General features: G+C 36.7%; 1 protein-coding gene across 8 annotated transcripts in view; it reads right to left on the bottom strand.

The window, feature by feature from the left end:
- Window positions 1–18,155, bottom strand: part of GABPB1 (GA binding protein transcription factor subunit beta 1) — an 84,797-nt gene that overhangs the window by 44,137 nt on the left and 22,505 nt on the right. The window lies entirely within an intron of this gene.

Raw genomic sequence — 18,155 nt, forward strand, 5'->3', positions numbered from 1 at the left:
GGTGTGAGGTGATATCTCATTGTGCTTTTAATTTGCATTTCCCTGATAATTAGTGATGTGGAACATCTTTTCATGTATCTATTGGCCATCTGAATTTCCTCTTTGGAGAAGTGTCTGTTCATATCCTCTGCCCATTTTTTAATCAGGTTATTTACTTTTTGAATGTTAAGGTATGCGAGTTCTTTATATATTTTGGATGTTAACCCCTTGTCGGATATGTCATTTACAAATACATTCTCCCACACTGTAGGATTTCTTTTTGTTCTGCTGATGGTGTCCTTTGCTGTACAGAAGCTTTTTAGCTTGATGTAGTCCCATGTGTTCATTTTTGCTTTTGTTTGCCTTGCATAGGGGTCAGTCCAACAAGAGGATATAACCATTATAAATATATATTCAGCCAACACAGGATCACCTACATTATGTGAAACAAATACTAACACAATTAAAGGGGATATTGTATGCAAGGCATTCATTCTAGGAGACTTCAACACTCCACTCACTCCAAAGGATAGATCCACCAGACAGAAAATAAGTAAGAAGACAGAGGTACTGAACAACACATTACAATACATGGACCTAACAGACATCTTCAGAACTCTCCACCCAAAAGCAGCAGGATACACATTCTTCTCAAACGCACAAGGTACATTTTCAAGAATAGATCTTATATTAGACCAGAAAAAGAGCCTCAGTAAATTCAAAAGGATTGCAATTGTACCAACCATCCTCTCAGACCACAAAGGTATGAAACTAGAAATAAATTACACAAAGAAAACCAAAAATCCCACAAACACATGGAGGCTTAACAACTAGTTCCTAAATAACCAATGGATCAGTGACCAAATAAAAAAACAGGGATCAAGCAATATACGGAGACAAATGACAACAATAATTCAACAGTGCAAAAATCTGTGGGACACAGTGAAGGCCATGCTAAGAGGGAAGTGTATTGCAATACAGGCCTACCTCAGGAAAGAAGAACATCCCATATGAACAGTGTAAACTCACAATTAATGAAACTAGAAAAAGAAGAACAAATGAGGCCCAAAGTCAGTAGAAGGAAAAACATAATAAAGATTAGAGGAGAAATAAATAAAAATGAGAATAATAAAACAATAGAAAGAATCAATGAAAGCAGGAGCTGGTTCTTTGAGAAAATAAACAAAACAGATAAACCTCTAGCCAGACTTATCAAGAAAAAAAGAGAGTCTACACACATAAATAGATTCAGAAATGAGAAAGGAAAAATCACTACGGACACCACAGAAATACAAAGAATCATGAAGGAATACTATGAAAAATTAAATGCTAACAAACTGTATAACCTACAAGAAATGGACAACTTTCTAGAAAAATACAACCTTCCAAGGCTGACCCAGAAAGAAACAGAAAATCTGAACAGACCAATTACCAGCAACAAAACTGAACTAGTAATCAAAACCCTACCTAAGAACAAAACACCTGGAACAGATGGTTTCACCACTGAATTTTATCAAACATTTAGTGAAGACCTAATACCCATCCTCCTTAAAGTTTTCCAAAAAGTAGAAGAGGAGGGAATACTCCCAAACTCATTCTATGAGGCTGGCATCACTCTAATACCAAAACCAGGCAAAGACACCACAAAAAAAGAAAACTACAGACCAATGTCCCTGATGAACATAGATGCAAAAATACTCAACAAAATATTAGCAAACCGAATTCAAAAATACATCAAGAGGATCATACACCATGATCAAGTGGGAGTCATCTCAGGAATGCAAGGATGATACAACATTCGAAAATCCATCAACATCATCCACCACATCAACAAAAAGAGGGACAAAAACCACATGATCATCTCCGTAGATGCTGGAAAAGCATTTGACAAAATTCAACATCCATTCATGATAAAAAACTCTCAACAAAATGGGTATAGAGGGAAAATACCTCAACATAATAAAGGCCATATATGACAAACCCACAGCCAACATCATACTTAACAGCAAGAAGGTGAAAGCTTTTCTCCTAAGATTGGGAACAAGACAAGGATGCCCATTCTCCCTGCTTTTATTCAACATAGTACTGGAGGTCCTAGCCACAGCAATCAGACAACACAAAGAAATAAAAGGCATCCAGATTGGTAAGAAAGAAGCCAAACTGTCACTGTTTGCAGATGACATGATATTGTATCTAACAAACCCTAAAGAATCCACTCCAAAACTACTAGAACTAATATCTGAATTCAGCAAAGTTGCAGGATACAAAATTAATACACAGAAATCTGTTGCATTCCTATACACTTATGATGATGAACTAGCAGAAAGAGAAATCAGGAAAACAATTCCATTCACAGTTGAATCAAAAATAATAAAATACCTAGGAATAAACCTAACCAAGGAAGTGAAAGACCTACACTTTGAAAACTGTAAGACACTGTTGAGAGAAATTAAAGAAGATAAAAATAAATGGAAACACATCCCATGCTCATGGATAGGAAGAATTAATATTGTCAAAATGGCCATCCTGCCTAAAGCAATCTACAGATTCAATGCAATCCCTATCAAAATACCAACAGTATTCTTCAATAAACCAGAGCAAATAGCTCTAAAATTCATATGGACCACAAAAGACCCTGACTAGCCAAAGCAATCCTGAGAAGGAAGAATAAAGCTGGGGGGATTATTCTCCCTGACTTCAAGCTCTACTACAAAGACACAGTAATCAAGACAATTTGGTACTGGCAGAAGAAAAGAACAATAGTCAAAGGAACAGACTAGAATGCCCAGATACAAACCCAAGCATATATGGCCAATTAATATACGATAAAGGAGCCATGGACATACAATGGGGAAATGACTGCCTTTTCAACAACCGGTGTTGGCAAAACTGGACAGCTACATGCAAGAGAATGAAACTGGATTATCATCTAAACTTCACACACAAAAGTAAACTCAAAATGGATCAAAGACCTGAATGTAAGTCATCGAACCATAAAACTCTTAGAAGACAACATAGGCAAAAGTCTCTTTAATATAAACATGAGCAACTTTTCACTGAATGCATCTCCTCGGGCAAGGCAAACAAAAGCAAAAATGAACACATGGGACTACATCAAGCTAAAAAGCTTCTGTACAGCAAAGGACACCATCAGCAGAACAAAAAGGAATCCTACAGTATGGGAGAATGTATTTGTAAATGACATAGCCGACAAGGGGTTAACATCCAAAATATATAAAGCACTCACATGCCTTAACATTCAAACATTAAATAACATGATTAAAAAATGGGCAGAGGATATGAACAGACACTTCTCCAAAGAGGAAATTCAGATGGCCAACAGATACATGAAAAGATGTTCCACATCACTAATTATCAGGGAAATGCAAATTAAAAGCACAATGAGATATCACCTCACACCAGTTTGGATGGCCAACATCCAAAAGACTAAGAACAAATGCTGGCGAGGATGCATAGAAAGAGGAACCCTCCTATACTGCTGGTGGGAATGGTAAGCTAGTTCAACCATTGTGGAAAGCAATATGGAGGTTCTTCAAAAAACTAAAAACAGAAATACCATTTGACCCAGGAATTCCATTCCTAGGAATTTACCCAAAGAATAGAAGTTCTCAGGTTCAAATAGAGATATGCACCCCGATGTTTATTGCAGCACTATTTACAATTTACAATAGCCAAGATATGGAAGTAACCTAAGTGTCCATCAGCAGATGAATGGATAAAGAAGATGTGGTACAGATTACGAAGGAATACTATTCAGCCATAAGAAACAAACAAATCCTACCATTTGCAACAACATGGATGGAGCTGGAGGATATTATGCTCAGTGAAATAAGCCAGGCAGAGGACAAGTACCAAATGATTTCCCTCATTTGTGGATTATAACAGCAAAACAAAACTGAAGGAACAAAACAGCAGCAGACTCTCAGACTCCAAGAAGAGACTAGCGGTTACCAAAGGGGAGGGGAGGAGGAGGCAGGTAGAGAGGGAGGGAGAAGGGGATTCAGTGATATTATGATTGGCACACATGGTGGGGGGGACCACGGGGAGGACAGTGTAGCACAGAGAAGGCAAATAGTGACTCTGTGGCATCTTATTACACTGATGGACAGTGACTGCAATGGCGTATGGGGAGGGGACTCGATAATATGGGTGAATGTAGTAACCACATTGTTTTTCATGTGAAACCTTCGTAAGAGTGCGTATCAATAATACTTTAATAAAAGAATAAATAAATAAATAAATAAAACCACCAAGAACCCAACAGATCAAAAGAGGACATGATCATACATTTTCCAAAAGGGAAAATAAATAATTCACAGGCACAAAAAATATTCGGTTCCAGTAATAGTCAAATAAATGTAAATAATTTAAAAGTAATTCTTGATGTAGTCAACAATGAGGTGAAACTGATATACTGACATGTTTAATGCAATATAGATATGTTATTAGCAATATAAATGGGTATATATATATATATATACATAATTGGTTTTATAATGTGAACAACGTAAAGGTAGGAAAATAGTTAATTTGTGGAATCTAACAGAAGATGAAGTAATTTTAAAATAATAGTTTGAAGTCACATAACAAAGAAGTTATGCCACATTAAGTGAAAAGATACAAAACTAGTTTTGAGTGTCAAAATATGAACATGAAGAACAAAATACTGAAAAATATTAGTGACTGTTGGAGTGGTATGATGAGAAATTTTACCTCCATTTTTCAAAGTTTCTGTAATGTTACTACATTATCTTCCTAATTTAAAAAGTTATTTATAAAGAGATAAATTACACTGTATGATTGTCAGCCAAGTAAATGCTGACATTAGGAAAGTTAAATACCACTGCCTTACTCAACAGGAAGAGTGGAAAAATAAAGAAAACTCAGGACACTGGGGACTTAAAATAGCAAAGTTACTGATCTTATAAGAATTCCAACAATGATGCATTTGAATAAATCAACTTCTTCCACAGTTCTTCAATTTTCTCAATTATTCAAAACATCATATTAAGGACCTTGGATACATAAGTTACTGTGCCTTTAGAATTCCATGAGCAATATAGCCGTGTAGATTAATTAACATAGCTGGATAGTTTTAAATCAATGCTTCTCAAAGGTAGCAGCGCTGCCCCCTAGAGGGCCCTTTGAATATTTATGGAGACATTTGAGGGATGGACAGGAATAGGAGGTGAGGGTGAAGGCTCTACTAGCATTTAATGGGCAAATGCCATAGGTACTAGAGGTCCAGCAATACTGGGAACAATCCGGTATGGCAAAGAACTGTCACATGTTCTGGATGACTGTCAAAATTCCACTAAGGCTAGAACTTAGCTAATATGTAAATAAAACATTTTTTTACTATTACTAATGCATCCCAAATTTTCCAGAATAAGTCATACTATATAAATGTATTTGTTTTGTTCAAACTTTACTAAAAGTTGTTCACTATTTTGGAAAATCATGTCACCAATGATTATGCCATTTGCGTATCTGGATCAGCAACATAACACTATCAATTAGCCTTTCACAGCTATTACATTCACAGTGATTCTATGCAGAGGTGCAAGCATAGATTACCCCCTGTGTCATTCAGTATGGTGGGCTTAAGTGTTTACACTGAAATAACACACATTTTAATATAAATTGCTTTTCTTCCATTTCTTTTTTACTATAGTTAAGGCATTATAATGATTTTTGAAATTATGCAGATAGGCAATATTAACTATGATTTTCAAATTAGCAAAATGGGCAATACAAAACATTATACAAAGACAGCAATGGATCTACTAAGATTGAAAACCAATGGGAGAAAATACATGTTAAATCCAGAGTAAGACCAAAATCAGACGTGCTCTAATTTTCTTGTCAAGATAATTAGTAAAACCTAAAATAACAAAAATACCAAATGTAGCAACATGACTCCTGATTCTTGCACGAGGTGAACCACTCATCACAGCAGAATAATTCTGATTAGAGGCACATAACTGCATTAAGACAACAAAACTGACCCATAGGACCACAGCTCCAGGCTTATTTGAGTGCTCAATTTACTTAGTTCATTATTTATGTGTTAAAGTCTCAGACATAAAGATACATTTAAATAAAATCATTTAAAGACTTATCAATAAATGTTGCTTTTTTTGGTATGGCAAATAACTTTTCCCCAGTCAAATAAAGAAGCATGAGTCAATAAATTTTAATGAATATTAAAAATACTTAGTGAAAACATACTATGTGTATGGCACCAAATGCCATCAACCATCAACTTCAATACTACTTTCTTTTTAAGAAAAGTAACCCAAAACCCAGTATAATAAATTACACCTTGAATTTCTTAACTACTTCCAAAAAAGTTTATCACAATCTGTTAGACCATTATTTTTTTAACTACAATTAAAATGTATTTTAGTAAGAACTATAGGGTAACTTCAAAATGTCTGCCAACTAGTTCCTTTTGCTCAAAAGTATATGCTGAGAGGGCCATCTAGTGGTAACAGGAATTACTACCAATAATAACATTTTTAAAACCTGAATCTATTTTGTTTTGAATATCTGTAATTCATAGCTCACAGAGCTGTTGAAGGGTTACAGCACTACTGGAGATGGAACCTATAAAACTGTAAAGTACTAGTTCCCTGTGAATTGTTACTAACACTCTTAAAAATATGAATAAAAACACTTAGAATATATAACCTTATTTATGATATACTTAACCCTTGATGGTCTCATTAAAAATTTTAGGATAAAGTTGCACTAACATTCCTATGTTCAATGAGTACAATTGTAAATCTAACAAAACCAAGTTTTTCATCAAGCAATTTAGAACTTATGTATCCATCAAAAGCCTTTAAAATGTTCACTCTTTGACCTAGTAATTCTACACACATAAATCTATCATAAACTATCTGAAACATTAATATATTAATAGAAATGTTATTTAAAATAGGGAAAAAGTTAATGCCCTACTACAAATGATAGTTAAGTTAAGATAGGTCATAGTGGAATATTGCAGTCTTATTTATTTTTATTTTCTTACTTTTTATTATGGAAAATTCTGAGCAAAAACAAGAATAGACAAAATAGTATAATGACCTCCCACACAACCAGCACTGTTAATTTATGGCCAATTTCCCACTCACACATATTATTTTGAAGATAATATTACACATATTATTTACCTGTAAATATTTTAATATGTATCTACGAAAGATAAAGATATCTTTTACATATAATACTATAATCATTTAAAAATGTTATTTACAACAAGTATATAACGGTGTAAGAACCAGGACTTTAAACTGAATATGATCTTAACTGTGTAAAAAATGCATAAAAAAGTACCTGCTAACAATATACCATGATAATGAAAATTACAGATTTCCCTTCTTCTATTATTCTTTACACAAGTTTTCTATAATGAGCACATATTACTCATGAAATTAAAAATGAACTTTTATTTAAAACTTTTCACCAAAATTAAAGATAAACTTAATAAGCCTATAAGGTTAAGAAATAGCTATTGAAAGAGTATTTTTTTAAATAGTATAGAAGGATGCAAATGTGACTCCATGTAAAATTAAGCCATATTATAACCATGTGTATAACTATATGTTTGAAAATATTCTTGGGTATCAGAATTTAGTTGCTTCCATTCTCATAAGAAAACAACTAAGATAATAAGGAAAAGCAATGCCTGGCATTTTGCTACATTGTCTCATTTAATCTGAACAGCCTTATTAAGAGTTATTGTCTCCATTTTGCAAAGGAGGCGAAGGATAATAAAAAGAACTTTAGTTTTGGTCTAAAGGTAAGACCTATATTCTTAACTCTTCTTGTGTTCTGAACGAAAGAACATTGGGAATCTGTTGGGATATAAAAGCGTATGCCCTTCAAACAGTGACTCTGTGGCATCTTACTACACTAATGGACAGTGATTGCAATGGGATGTGGGAGGGGACTCAATATGGGTGAATGTAGTAACCACATTGTTTTTCATGTGAAACCTTCATAAGAATGTATATCAATAATAACTTAATAAAAAAAAACAGTATGCCCTTTAAGGATTTAAACTTAGTCTCTCTCTGTGTAATTCCTTTGAAGGAAAAAAATCATCATATGAACTCTAGTATATTTGGAATTTCTCCCATTCCCATTTTATCTAGTGAGTTTTTTGTTTGGTTTTGTTTACTTTTCTTTTTAACTTTAAAGAAAATAACATTTCCAAATATAAAATATCTTTTAAAAAATTATCTCCCATATACCCTAATTTCAAAAAGATATATTCCACCAAAACCAGAAGTAAACCAGAAGAATCAAGGGCTTCAGGAAATAAGGGACCCAGCATAGAGTGGAAGAGGATGCCCCCGATGACGGTAAAGAGAGACCCCATAACAGCTGTGCCACACACCTGGGAAGTAAACCCAGATTTGAAGAGAGAGGACAAAATATTCCAGGAAGGTCTCCAAGTCAAAGACAGGTTGAAAAGTCTCCTAAAAAAAGAGCAAAACTTCCAATGGAGAGTTTGAGATGAGTTAATGATGAATACAAGAATACTAAGCAGAAGAAAAAGCTAGACAATTTATTTTTCAAAGAGAAAACTAAACAAAAAAGGGAATGTAGTCCATATACATACAGAATGGGTTAGTGAAGAATAGAAGTTTCAGGATTGTAATAACTACTGAATAATAATCCAAGCAAGATTTTTAGTAAAATTCTATTAAGAAGATGATGGGCAAGGAAAAATAAGCGTAGGTGTGGGTTGGCTTAAAAGAGTCAAAGCTTCATCTTCATAAGTAGGAAGTAAAACATATCTAATATAGAAAAGTGAAAAAATATATTAGCTTGTTATTTAGAAATATGGAGATAAGTATAGAAAACTAGCAAAAAACAAAAGAGATGCCTCTGGAAAGGAGGGTTCTGGGTGGGAATTGATAGGAAGGGACTGTGGGTGTTTTATTTTGTTTTTTTCCATAAACCTTGTTATTTTTTACTTTCTCAACTATGTACATATATATTTTCATAAAAATAAAATTACGATAAACAAATACATGTTCATGGTATATAAGAAATACACACTTTAAATTTAAAGTCATCCCCACACTGCCCTGTGGTCTTATTCCTCAGAAGTAACCACTTAAATGTTTCATGTGTGTCCTTCCAGGTATTTTATATGTGTTAAAAACATACATATGCACAAGGCTTATTTCTTTTTAAACAAATAAAAATACACACAAAAAAGATCATACTATATTTTTTTGTAATCTGCTTTTTTTCACTTAACAAGGATACCCTTGTCTTATAAGTGACATCTTTCTATGTAAGTACACAGATTTAAGCATTCTTTTTACTGGCCACACAGTGTTATATAGTGCAGTAGGCTGAATAATGGACTCCCCAAAATGTCTAGATTCTAATTCTCAGAATCAGTGAATATGTTGGCTTACCTATGTGGCAAAAGACTTGCAGATGTGATTAAAGATCTTGAGATAGGAAGATGATCCTGGATTATCCAGGCGGGCCTAACATAATCAGTCACAAGGGTCCTTGGAGGTAGAAGGGTCAGAATCAGAGAGAAAGAAGCAGAGATCAGGGAGAGAGAGAAAAAGATTTGAATAGGCTATGGCTGATTGCCTTGAGGATGCAGGGAGGGGTGCACCAGCCAAGAAATGCAGGCAGTCTTTAAAAACTAGAAAAGGAAAGAAAATGCATTCTCCCCTGGAACCTCCAGAAGGAACCACCCCGCTAAAATCTTAATTTTAGGTCTTCTGACCTCCAGAACTGTAAAGTATTAAATTTTGTGTTGTTTAAGGACAAAATTTGTGGTAAGTTGATACAGAGAAATGAAACTATTACACTCTAGAAATAGGAAACAAATATATGAAGTATGAGTACATAATTATTCAATCATTTTCTGATTTCTCAGTTTTTTACAAATAATACTGCAGGACACACATACATACAGGTTAGTCCTTTTAAGGGAATTATTCTTATTATTATTATTATTATTATTTTATTTTGGTATCATTAATCTACAATTACATGAGCAACATTATGGTTACCAGACCCCCCATTATCAAGTCCCCACCACATACCCCATTACAGTCACTGTCCATGAGCATAGTAAGATACTATAGAATCACTACTTCTCTCTGTTGTACAGCCTTCCCTGTGACCCCTGCTATATTATGTGTGCTAATTGTAATGCCCCTTTTCCCCCCTTATCCCTCTCTTCCCACGCATAGTCCCCAGTCCCTTCCCCTTTGGTAGCAGTTAGTCCATTCTTGGGTTCTGTGAGTCTGCTGCTGTTTTGCTCCTTCACTTTTTTCTTTGTTCTTATAGTCCACATATGGGTGAAATCATTTGATACTTGTCTTTTTCCACCTGGCTTATTTCACTGAGCATAATATCCTTTAGCTCCATCCATGTTGCAAATGGTAGGATTTGTTTTCTTCTTATGGCTCAATAGTATTCCATTGTGTATATGTGCATCTTCTTTATCCATTCATCTACTGATGGACACTTAGATTGCTTCCATTTCTTGGCTATTGTATATAGTGCTGTGATAAACATAGGGGTGCATATGTCTTTTTCAAACTGGGCTCCTGCATTCTTAGGGTAAATTCCGAGGAGTGGAATTTCTGGGTCAAATGGTATTTCTAATTTGAGTTTTTTGAGGAACCTCCATACTGCTTTCCACAATGGTTGAACTAATTTACATTCCACCAGCAGTGTAGGAGGGTTCTCCTTTCTCCACATCCTCACCAACATTTGTCGTTGTTTGTCTTTTGGATGTTGGCCATCCTAACTGGTGTGAGGTGATATCTCATTGTGGTTTCAATTTGCATTTCTCTGATGATTAGCTATGTGGAGCATCTTTTTATGTGCCTGTTGGCCATCTGAATGTCTTCTTTGGAGAAGTGTCTGTTCAAATCCTCTGCCCATTTTAAGGGAATTATTTTAAGTATAATTGCAAGATTTTTTAAAATCACATTTTAATTGTGATAGACACTGCCAAATTATCTACCAAAAGATTATACCAATTTACACTCCCACAACAGTGTGCAAGAATAACTACTTCTCAGTAATCAAAAAACTACCCAAGGACAAAATCCCCTGGCCAGATGGATTCACCGCTGAATTTTATCAGACATTTAGACAAGACATAATACCCATTCTTCTTAAAGTTTTCCAAAAAATAGAAGAGGAGGGAATACTTACGAATTCATTCTATGAAGCCAGCATCACTCTAATACCAAAACCAGGCAAAGACACCACAAAGAAAGAAAATTACAGAACAATATCCCTAATGAACATAGATGCAAAAATACTCAACAAAATATTAGCAAACCGAATTCAAAAATACATCAAGAGGATCATACACCATGATCAAGTGGGAGTCATCTCAGGAATGCAAGGATGATACAACATTCGAAAATCCATCAACATCATCCACCACATCAACAAAAAGAGGGACAAAAACCACATGATCATCTCCGTAGATGCTGGAAAAGCATTTGACAAAATTCAACATCCATTCATGATAAAAAACTCTCAACAAAATGGGTATAGAGGGAAAATACCTCAACATAATAAAGGCCATATATGACAAACCCACAGCCAACATCATACTTAACAGCGAGAAGCTGAAAGCTTTTCCCCTAAAATTGGGAAACAAGACAAGGATGCTCATTCTGCCCGCTTTTATTCAAAATAGTACTGGAGGTCCTAGCCACAGCAATCAGACAACACAAAGAAATAAAAGGCATCCAGATTGGTAAGTAAGAAGCCTAACTGTCACTGTTTGCAGATGACATGATATCGTACACAACAAACCCTAAAGAATCCACTCCAAAACTACTAGAACTAATATCTGAATTCAGCAAAGTTGCAGGACACAAAATTAATACACAGAAATCTGTTGCATTCCTGTACACTAATGACAAACTAGCAGAGAAAGAAATCAGGAAAACAATTCCATTCACAACTGCATCAAAAAGAATAAAATACCTAGGAATAAACTTAACCAAGGAAGTGAAAGACCTATACCCTGAAAACTACAAGACACTCTTAAGAGAAATTAAAGAGGACACTAATAAATGTAAATTAATCCCATACTCTAGGGTAGGAAGAATTAATATTGTCAAAATGGCCATCCTACCTAAAGAAATCTACAGATTCAATGCAATCCCTATCAAAATACCTAGAGCATTCTTCAATGAACTAGAGCAAATAGTTCTAAAATTCATATGGAACCACAAAAGACCCCAAATAGCCAAAGCAATCCTGAGAAGGAAGAATAAAGCTCAGGGGATTGTGCTCCCTGACTTCAAGCTATACTACAAAGCCACAGTAATCAAGACAATTTGGCAAAAGAACAGACCCATAGGGGGAGGCTCAAGATGGCGGCATGAGTAGGGCAGCGGAAATCTCCTCCCAAAACCATATATAGTTTTGAAAATACAACAAATACAACTACACCTGAAGATACAGTACAACAGCCAGGCTGCATCTACATCTGCAAGAACTCAGCATCTCACAAAAAGCATAAGATAGAAAGCTGTGACCCAGCGGAACCCGAGCACTCCCCCAACCCCAGCTCACTGGTGGGAGGAAAAGAATCAGAGTGGGGAAGGAGTGGAAGCACAGGACTGCTAAGTAACCAGCTCTAGAAATCTGCACTGGGAGCACAGAGACACATTGCATAGTGTACTGGATATTACAGAAACAGAAAAGTAAAATCCAATATGGAGACTGTGAGCGGGTCCCCACAGCCAGCTCCCCTGAGACAAAAGAAAAGTGGGTGCTTTTTGAAAGTTTTAAAGGGACAAGGGCTTAACAGCTAGATGGAATCATCCTGGCACACTCAGCCCAGCAGGCTGGGGATCCTAAGGAACTTTAGGTGCCCCAGCCTCTGGGGGTAACCCAGCCCTGAAGCCCCTCATGGTGATAAGCAGCCTGCCATTCGTTCCCCCCACCGACCGGCGCTGCAAGCAGACCGGCTGACCCGCCACAGTGGCTGAGCAGCCAGAGAGAGGCCCCGCCCAGAGCAACCACACAGAGTCTCCTCCCAGTGCACAGCTAACCAGGACAGACCCAGAGGCTGCCGCAGGTGTGTAGCTGCCTGGCACAGACAGAGGAAGCCAGAGCAAGGCACAAAGGGGCACTGCTATCACAGGAGAACACACCCGGTGAGCCTTACACTCTCCACAGGGCTCTGGGCTCTCCCGAGGGCTGCCCTGCCCATGACAGCTCGGGAGATTGCCCCAGAGTCTGCTCCCTGTGTGCGGGTACCCAACACAGGCAGCAAAGAAGGGCAAGGTGACCAGCAAGCAGGAAGGGACTTTGTTTTCCCAGCTGACACACACGCCACCTGCCTACACCACTCTATTGCCATGAAGAATCTGGTCCAGTCAAGAATCACTCAGACAACCCCAGAGAGAGGGCCTGGGGAGATACATATAATCAATATTCCTGAAAAAGAATACAAAATAACGGTCATAATCATGCTGATGGACCTGCAGAGAAATATGCAAGAGCTAAGGGATGAAGTCCAGAGGGAGATTATGGAAATGGAACAATCTCTGGAAGGACTTAAGAGCAGACTGGATGAGGTGCAAGAGACAATTAATGGAATAGAAATCAGAGAACAGGAATACAGAGAAGCTGAGGCAGAGAGATAAAAGGATCTCAAGGAATGAAAGAATTAAGAGAACTGTGTGACCAATCCAAATGGAACAACATTTGCATTATAGGGGTACCAGAAGAAGAAGAGAGAGAAATAGGAATAGAAAGTGTCTTTGAAGAAATAATTGCTGAAAACTTCCCCAAGCTGGGGGAGGAAATAGTCTCTCAGACCATGGAAGCCCACAGATCTCCCAACATAAGGGACCCAAGAACACACCCATAGACCAGTGGAACAGAATAGATTGTCCAGATGTTAACCCAAGCATATATGGTCAATTAATATACAATAAAGGAGCCATGGATATACAATGGGGAAATGACAGCCTCTTCAACAGCTGGTGTTGGCAAAACTGGACAGCTACATGTAAGAGAATGAAACTGGATTACTGCCTAACTCCATACCCAAAAGTAAACTAGAAATGCATCAAAGATCTGAATGTAAGTCATCAAACCATAAAACTCTTAGAAAAAAACTTAGGCAAAACTCTCTTGGACATAAACATGAGCAAATTCTTCATGAACATATCCCCTCGGGCAAGGGAAACAAAAGCAAAGATGAACAAGTGGGACTATATCAAGCTGAAAAGCTTCTATACAGCAAAGGACACCATCAGTAGAACAAAAAGGCATCCTACAGTATGGGAGAATATATTCATAAATGACATATCCAATAAGGGGTTAACATCCAAAATACATAAAGAGCTCACGCATCTCAACAAACAAAAAGTAAATAACTTGATTAAAAAATGGCAGAGGATCTAAACAGACACTTCTCCAAAGAAGACATTCAAATGGCCAACAGGCACATAAAAAGATGCTCCACATAGCTAATCATCAGAGAAATGCAAATTGAAACCACAATGAGATATCACCTCACACCAGTTAGGATGGCCAACATCCAAAAGACAAACAACGACAAATGTTGGTGAGGATGTGGAGAAAGGAGAACCCTCCTACACTGCTGGTGGAATGTAAATTAGTTCAACCATTGTGGAAAGCAGTATGGAGGTTCCTCAAAAAACTCAAATTAGAAATACCATTTGACCCAGAAATTCCACTCCTCGGAATTTACCCTAAGAATGCAGGAGCCCAGTTTGAAAAAGACATATGCACCCCTATGTTTATCACAGCACTATATACAATAGCCAAGAAATGGAAGCAATCTAAGTGTCCATCAGTAGATGAATGGATAAAGAAGATGCACATATACACAATGGAATACTATTGAGCCATAAGAAGAAAACAAATCCTACCATTTGCAACATGGATGGAGCTAAAGGATATTATGCTCAGTGAAATAAGCCAGGTGGAAAAAGACAAGTATCAAATGATTTCACCCATATGTGGACTATAAGAACAAAGAAAAAAGTGAAGGAGCAAAACAGCAGCAGACTCACAGAACCCAAGAATGGACTAACTGCTACCAAAGGGGAAGGGACTGGGGACTATGCGTGGGAAGAGAGGGATAAGGGGGGAAAAGGGGCATTACAATTAGCACACATAATATAGCAGGGGTCACAGGGAAGGCTGTACAACAGAGAGAAGTAGTGATTCTATAGTATCTTACTATGCTCATGGACAGTGACTGTAATGGGGTATGTGGTGGGGACTTGATAATGGGGGGTCTGGTAACCATAATGTTGCTCATGTAATTACATATTAATGATACCAAAAAAACCACTTTGCATTAAAAAAAAAAAGGAATAACTGCTTCTCACCAAGGTTCCCATTCCCCAAAGCCAGAACCTTGATCTCAAATCTAGGTCTTCCTAAAGTCAATACCAAGGATCTAGGGAAATCATACTCACAAAGCTGATGAAAAACTTGCGGCAAAATAACTGTTTCAGGAACCGCAACCTGAGGAAATTCTTAGGAAGCACACTTAGGAAGAATAAGACATACCTCTTTAATATCTTTAAAGCCTCTACTAGAGGGGCATTCTTTGCCTCCAACTAAGAATCGGGGAAAATGCCCTTAGATTCTCTCATGTCATTTTTTCACCCACATTACCAGTGAAAGCCTGACCAAAGTGCACATTGGGTTCCACAGAGGGAACATTCCTTCTCAGGGAATTCCTTCTCCTCCACTGCCTACATATCCCCTCCAAAACATGGGCCCTCATTTGACCTACCAACTCACCAACTATTAAATGATGCCAATTCCTAACACATACACACATGCATATGTATATTTAGTGGGTAGAGCACAGTAGGATCTAGCATAGTGTATGTGTGTGTGTGTGCGTGTGTCATCACCTCTCACACTGACCTCCACACTCCAGATAATATGCTGGTTCTTTCTCTCATCTTTGGGCACCTATACAAAACATTCCCTCTGCCAGAAAGAATGTTCTTCTCTCCACGTCCACCTTTACCATATTAATTCCTAGTTGTCCCTCAGAATTCAGCTTATCTACTCAGTGAACCCTTCCCTGAGCCCCCAAAATTAACTCAAGTGTCCCTTCTATATGTTCTTCCAGCAACCTAAGCTTATCTTTATCATGGCATTTATTTATTATGCCACATTATATTTGTCTGTTTACTGAGCTACAGCTTCTCACCGTACCTGGACTATGGTAACCTGCTAAATGCTCAACAAAATACTCATTCACAAGATAAATAAACATGTACCACAAGTAAAAACTCCAGAAATAGTTGGGATAACCGATAAAATCATAACATTTCATTTTTTAAATGTAAATTAAGCTTAAAGCTTCACAAATTCTAGGAAATACCATAATCAACAGAATGCTCACTAAATTTCTGTCACCCTTGTTGTAACTAAATTACTTATAACTGACTGAGGTTGGAACTCGACTGAACATTCTTTTTATTGGCAGCAACTCAAAATGACAGATTTGACCCAAAAAACTTGAGGTTAGTTCTGTTTTCTGAAACAAAAGGGAAAATTATGAACATAATCAGGAAATCTGGATGTCTTTGTCTAGAATACTCAGAATCACTCTTGGACCAGCCAAGTTAGTACAGAAAAGTCTGGACAGGAAGCCAGAACTTTTCTAATAACGAGCAACAGGACTGTGAAGCACGATCAGCTCAGGGCCACCCTCAATACTAGTTAGTCAAAGCAGTTCCAAACTGAGTTCAAAGATTCAAATGAGTATGTTCTAGAACTGGGCTATCCAATATGGCAGCCACTAGTCATATGAGGTTACTGACCATTAAATGTGGCTAGTCCAAACTGAGGTGTGCAATAAGTGTAACATACCAGTTTTTGAAGACATACTACCAAAAAAAGAATGTAAAATACGTCATTAATAACTTCTATTGATTATATATTAAAATGGTAATATTTTGGATATTTGAGACTAAATAAAATAAAGGATTAAAATTAATTTCACCTGTTTTTTTAATGTGACTATTAAAAAACCTTAAAGGTAAATTTTTTAAAATAATTTTTTAGGGGGTAGTGAAAATACTCTGAGTATACCATAATAATGTCATTACACATTTGTCCAAACCCATACAATGTACAACACCAAAAAATGAATCACAAACTATGGACTAGGGAGATTATGATTTGTCAATGTAGGTTCATCAATTATAACATATGTGCCACTGTGGTGGGCATAGTTATAATGGGGGAAGTTGTACATGTGTCACGGCAGATGGTGTATGGGAAATCTCTGCACTTTCTCCTCAATGAACCTCTTTGTCATGAACCTAAAAAATTAAGTCTTAAAAAAGTCATTTTGTATATAAAGAATTCATAAGCTTCAACACCAAAAAACCAAATAACTTGATTAAAAAATGGGCATAGGACCTGAATGGACATTTCTCCAAAGAAGAAATACAAATGGCCAACAGGCATATGAAAAGATGCTTCACATCACTAATCATCAGGGAAATGCAAATCAAAACATAATGAGATATTACCTCACATCAGTTAGAATGGCCACTATCCAAAAGACAAGAAATAACAAGTGTTGGCAAGGATGTGGACAAAACGGAACCCTCCTACACTGTTGGAAGGAATGTAAATTGGTGCAGCCACTCTGGAAAGCAGTATGGCGGTTCCTCAAAATACTAAAAATAGAAATACCATTAGACTCAGTATTTCCACTTCTAGGAATCTAGCCAAAGAAAACAAAATCCCTGATTTAAAAAGATATATGCACCTCTATGTTTATTGCTGCATTATTTACAATAGCCAAAATATGGAAGCAACCTAGGTATCTATCAATAGATGAATGGATAAAGATGTGGTATATATACACAACGGAATATTATTCAGCCACACAAAAAAAAAGAAATCCTGCTATTTGCAACAACATGGATGGGCCTAGAGGGTATTATACTCAGTGAAATAAGCCAGAGAAATATCATATGATTTCACTTATTTGTAGAATATAAAAACAAAACAAAACAGAATGAACAAAACAGCAGTAGACTCAAAGACACTGAGAAATGACTGATGGCTACCGTGGGGGAGGGGTTGAGGTGGGTAGGCAGGGT

This window comes from Manis pentadactyla, chromosome 11 (genome assembly GCF_030020395.1).
Source record: "Manis pentadactyla isolate mManPen7 chromosome 11, mManPen7.hap1, whole genome shotgun sequence".
NCBI classification, from domain to species: domain Eukaryota; kingdom Metazoa; phylum Chordata; class Mammalia; order Pholidota; family Manidae; genus Manis; species Manis pentadactyla.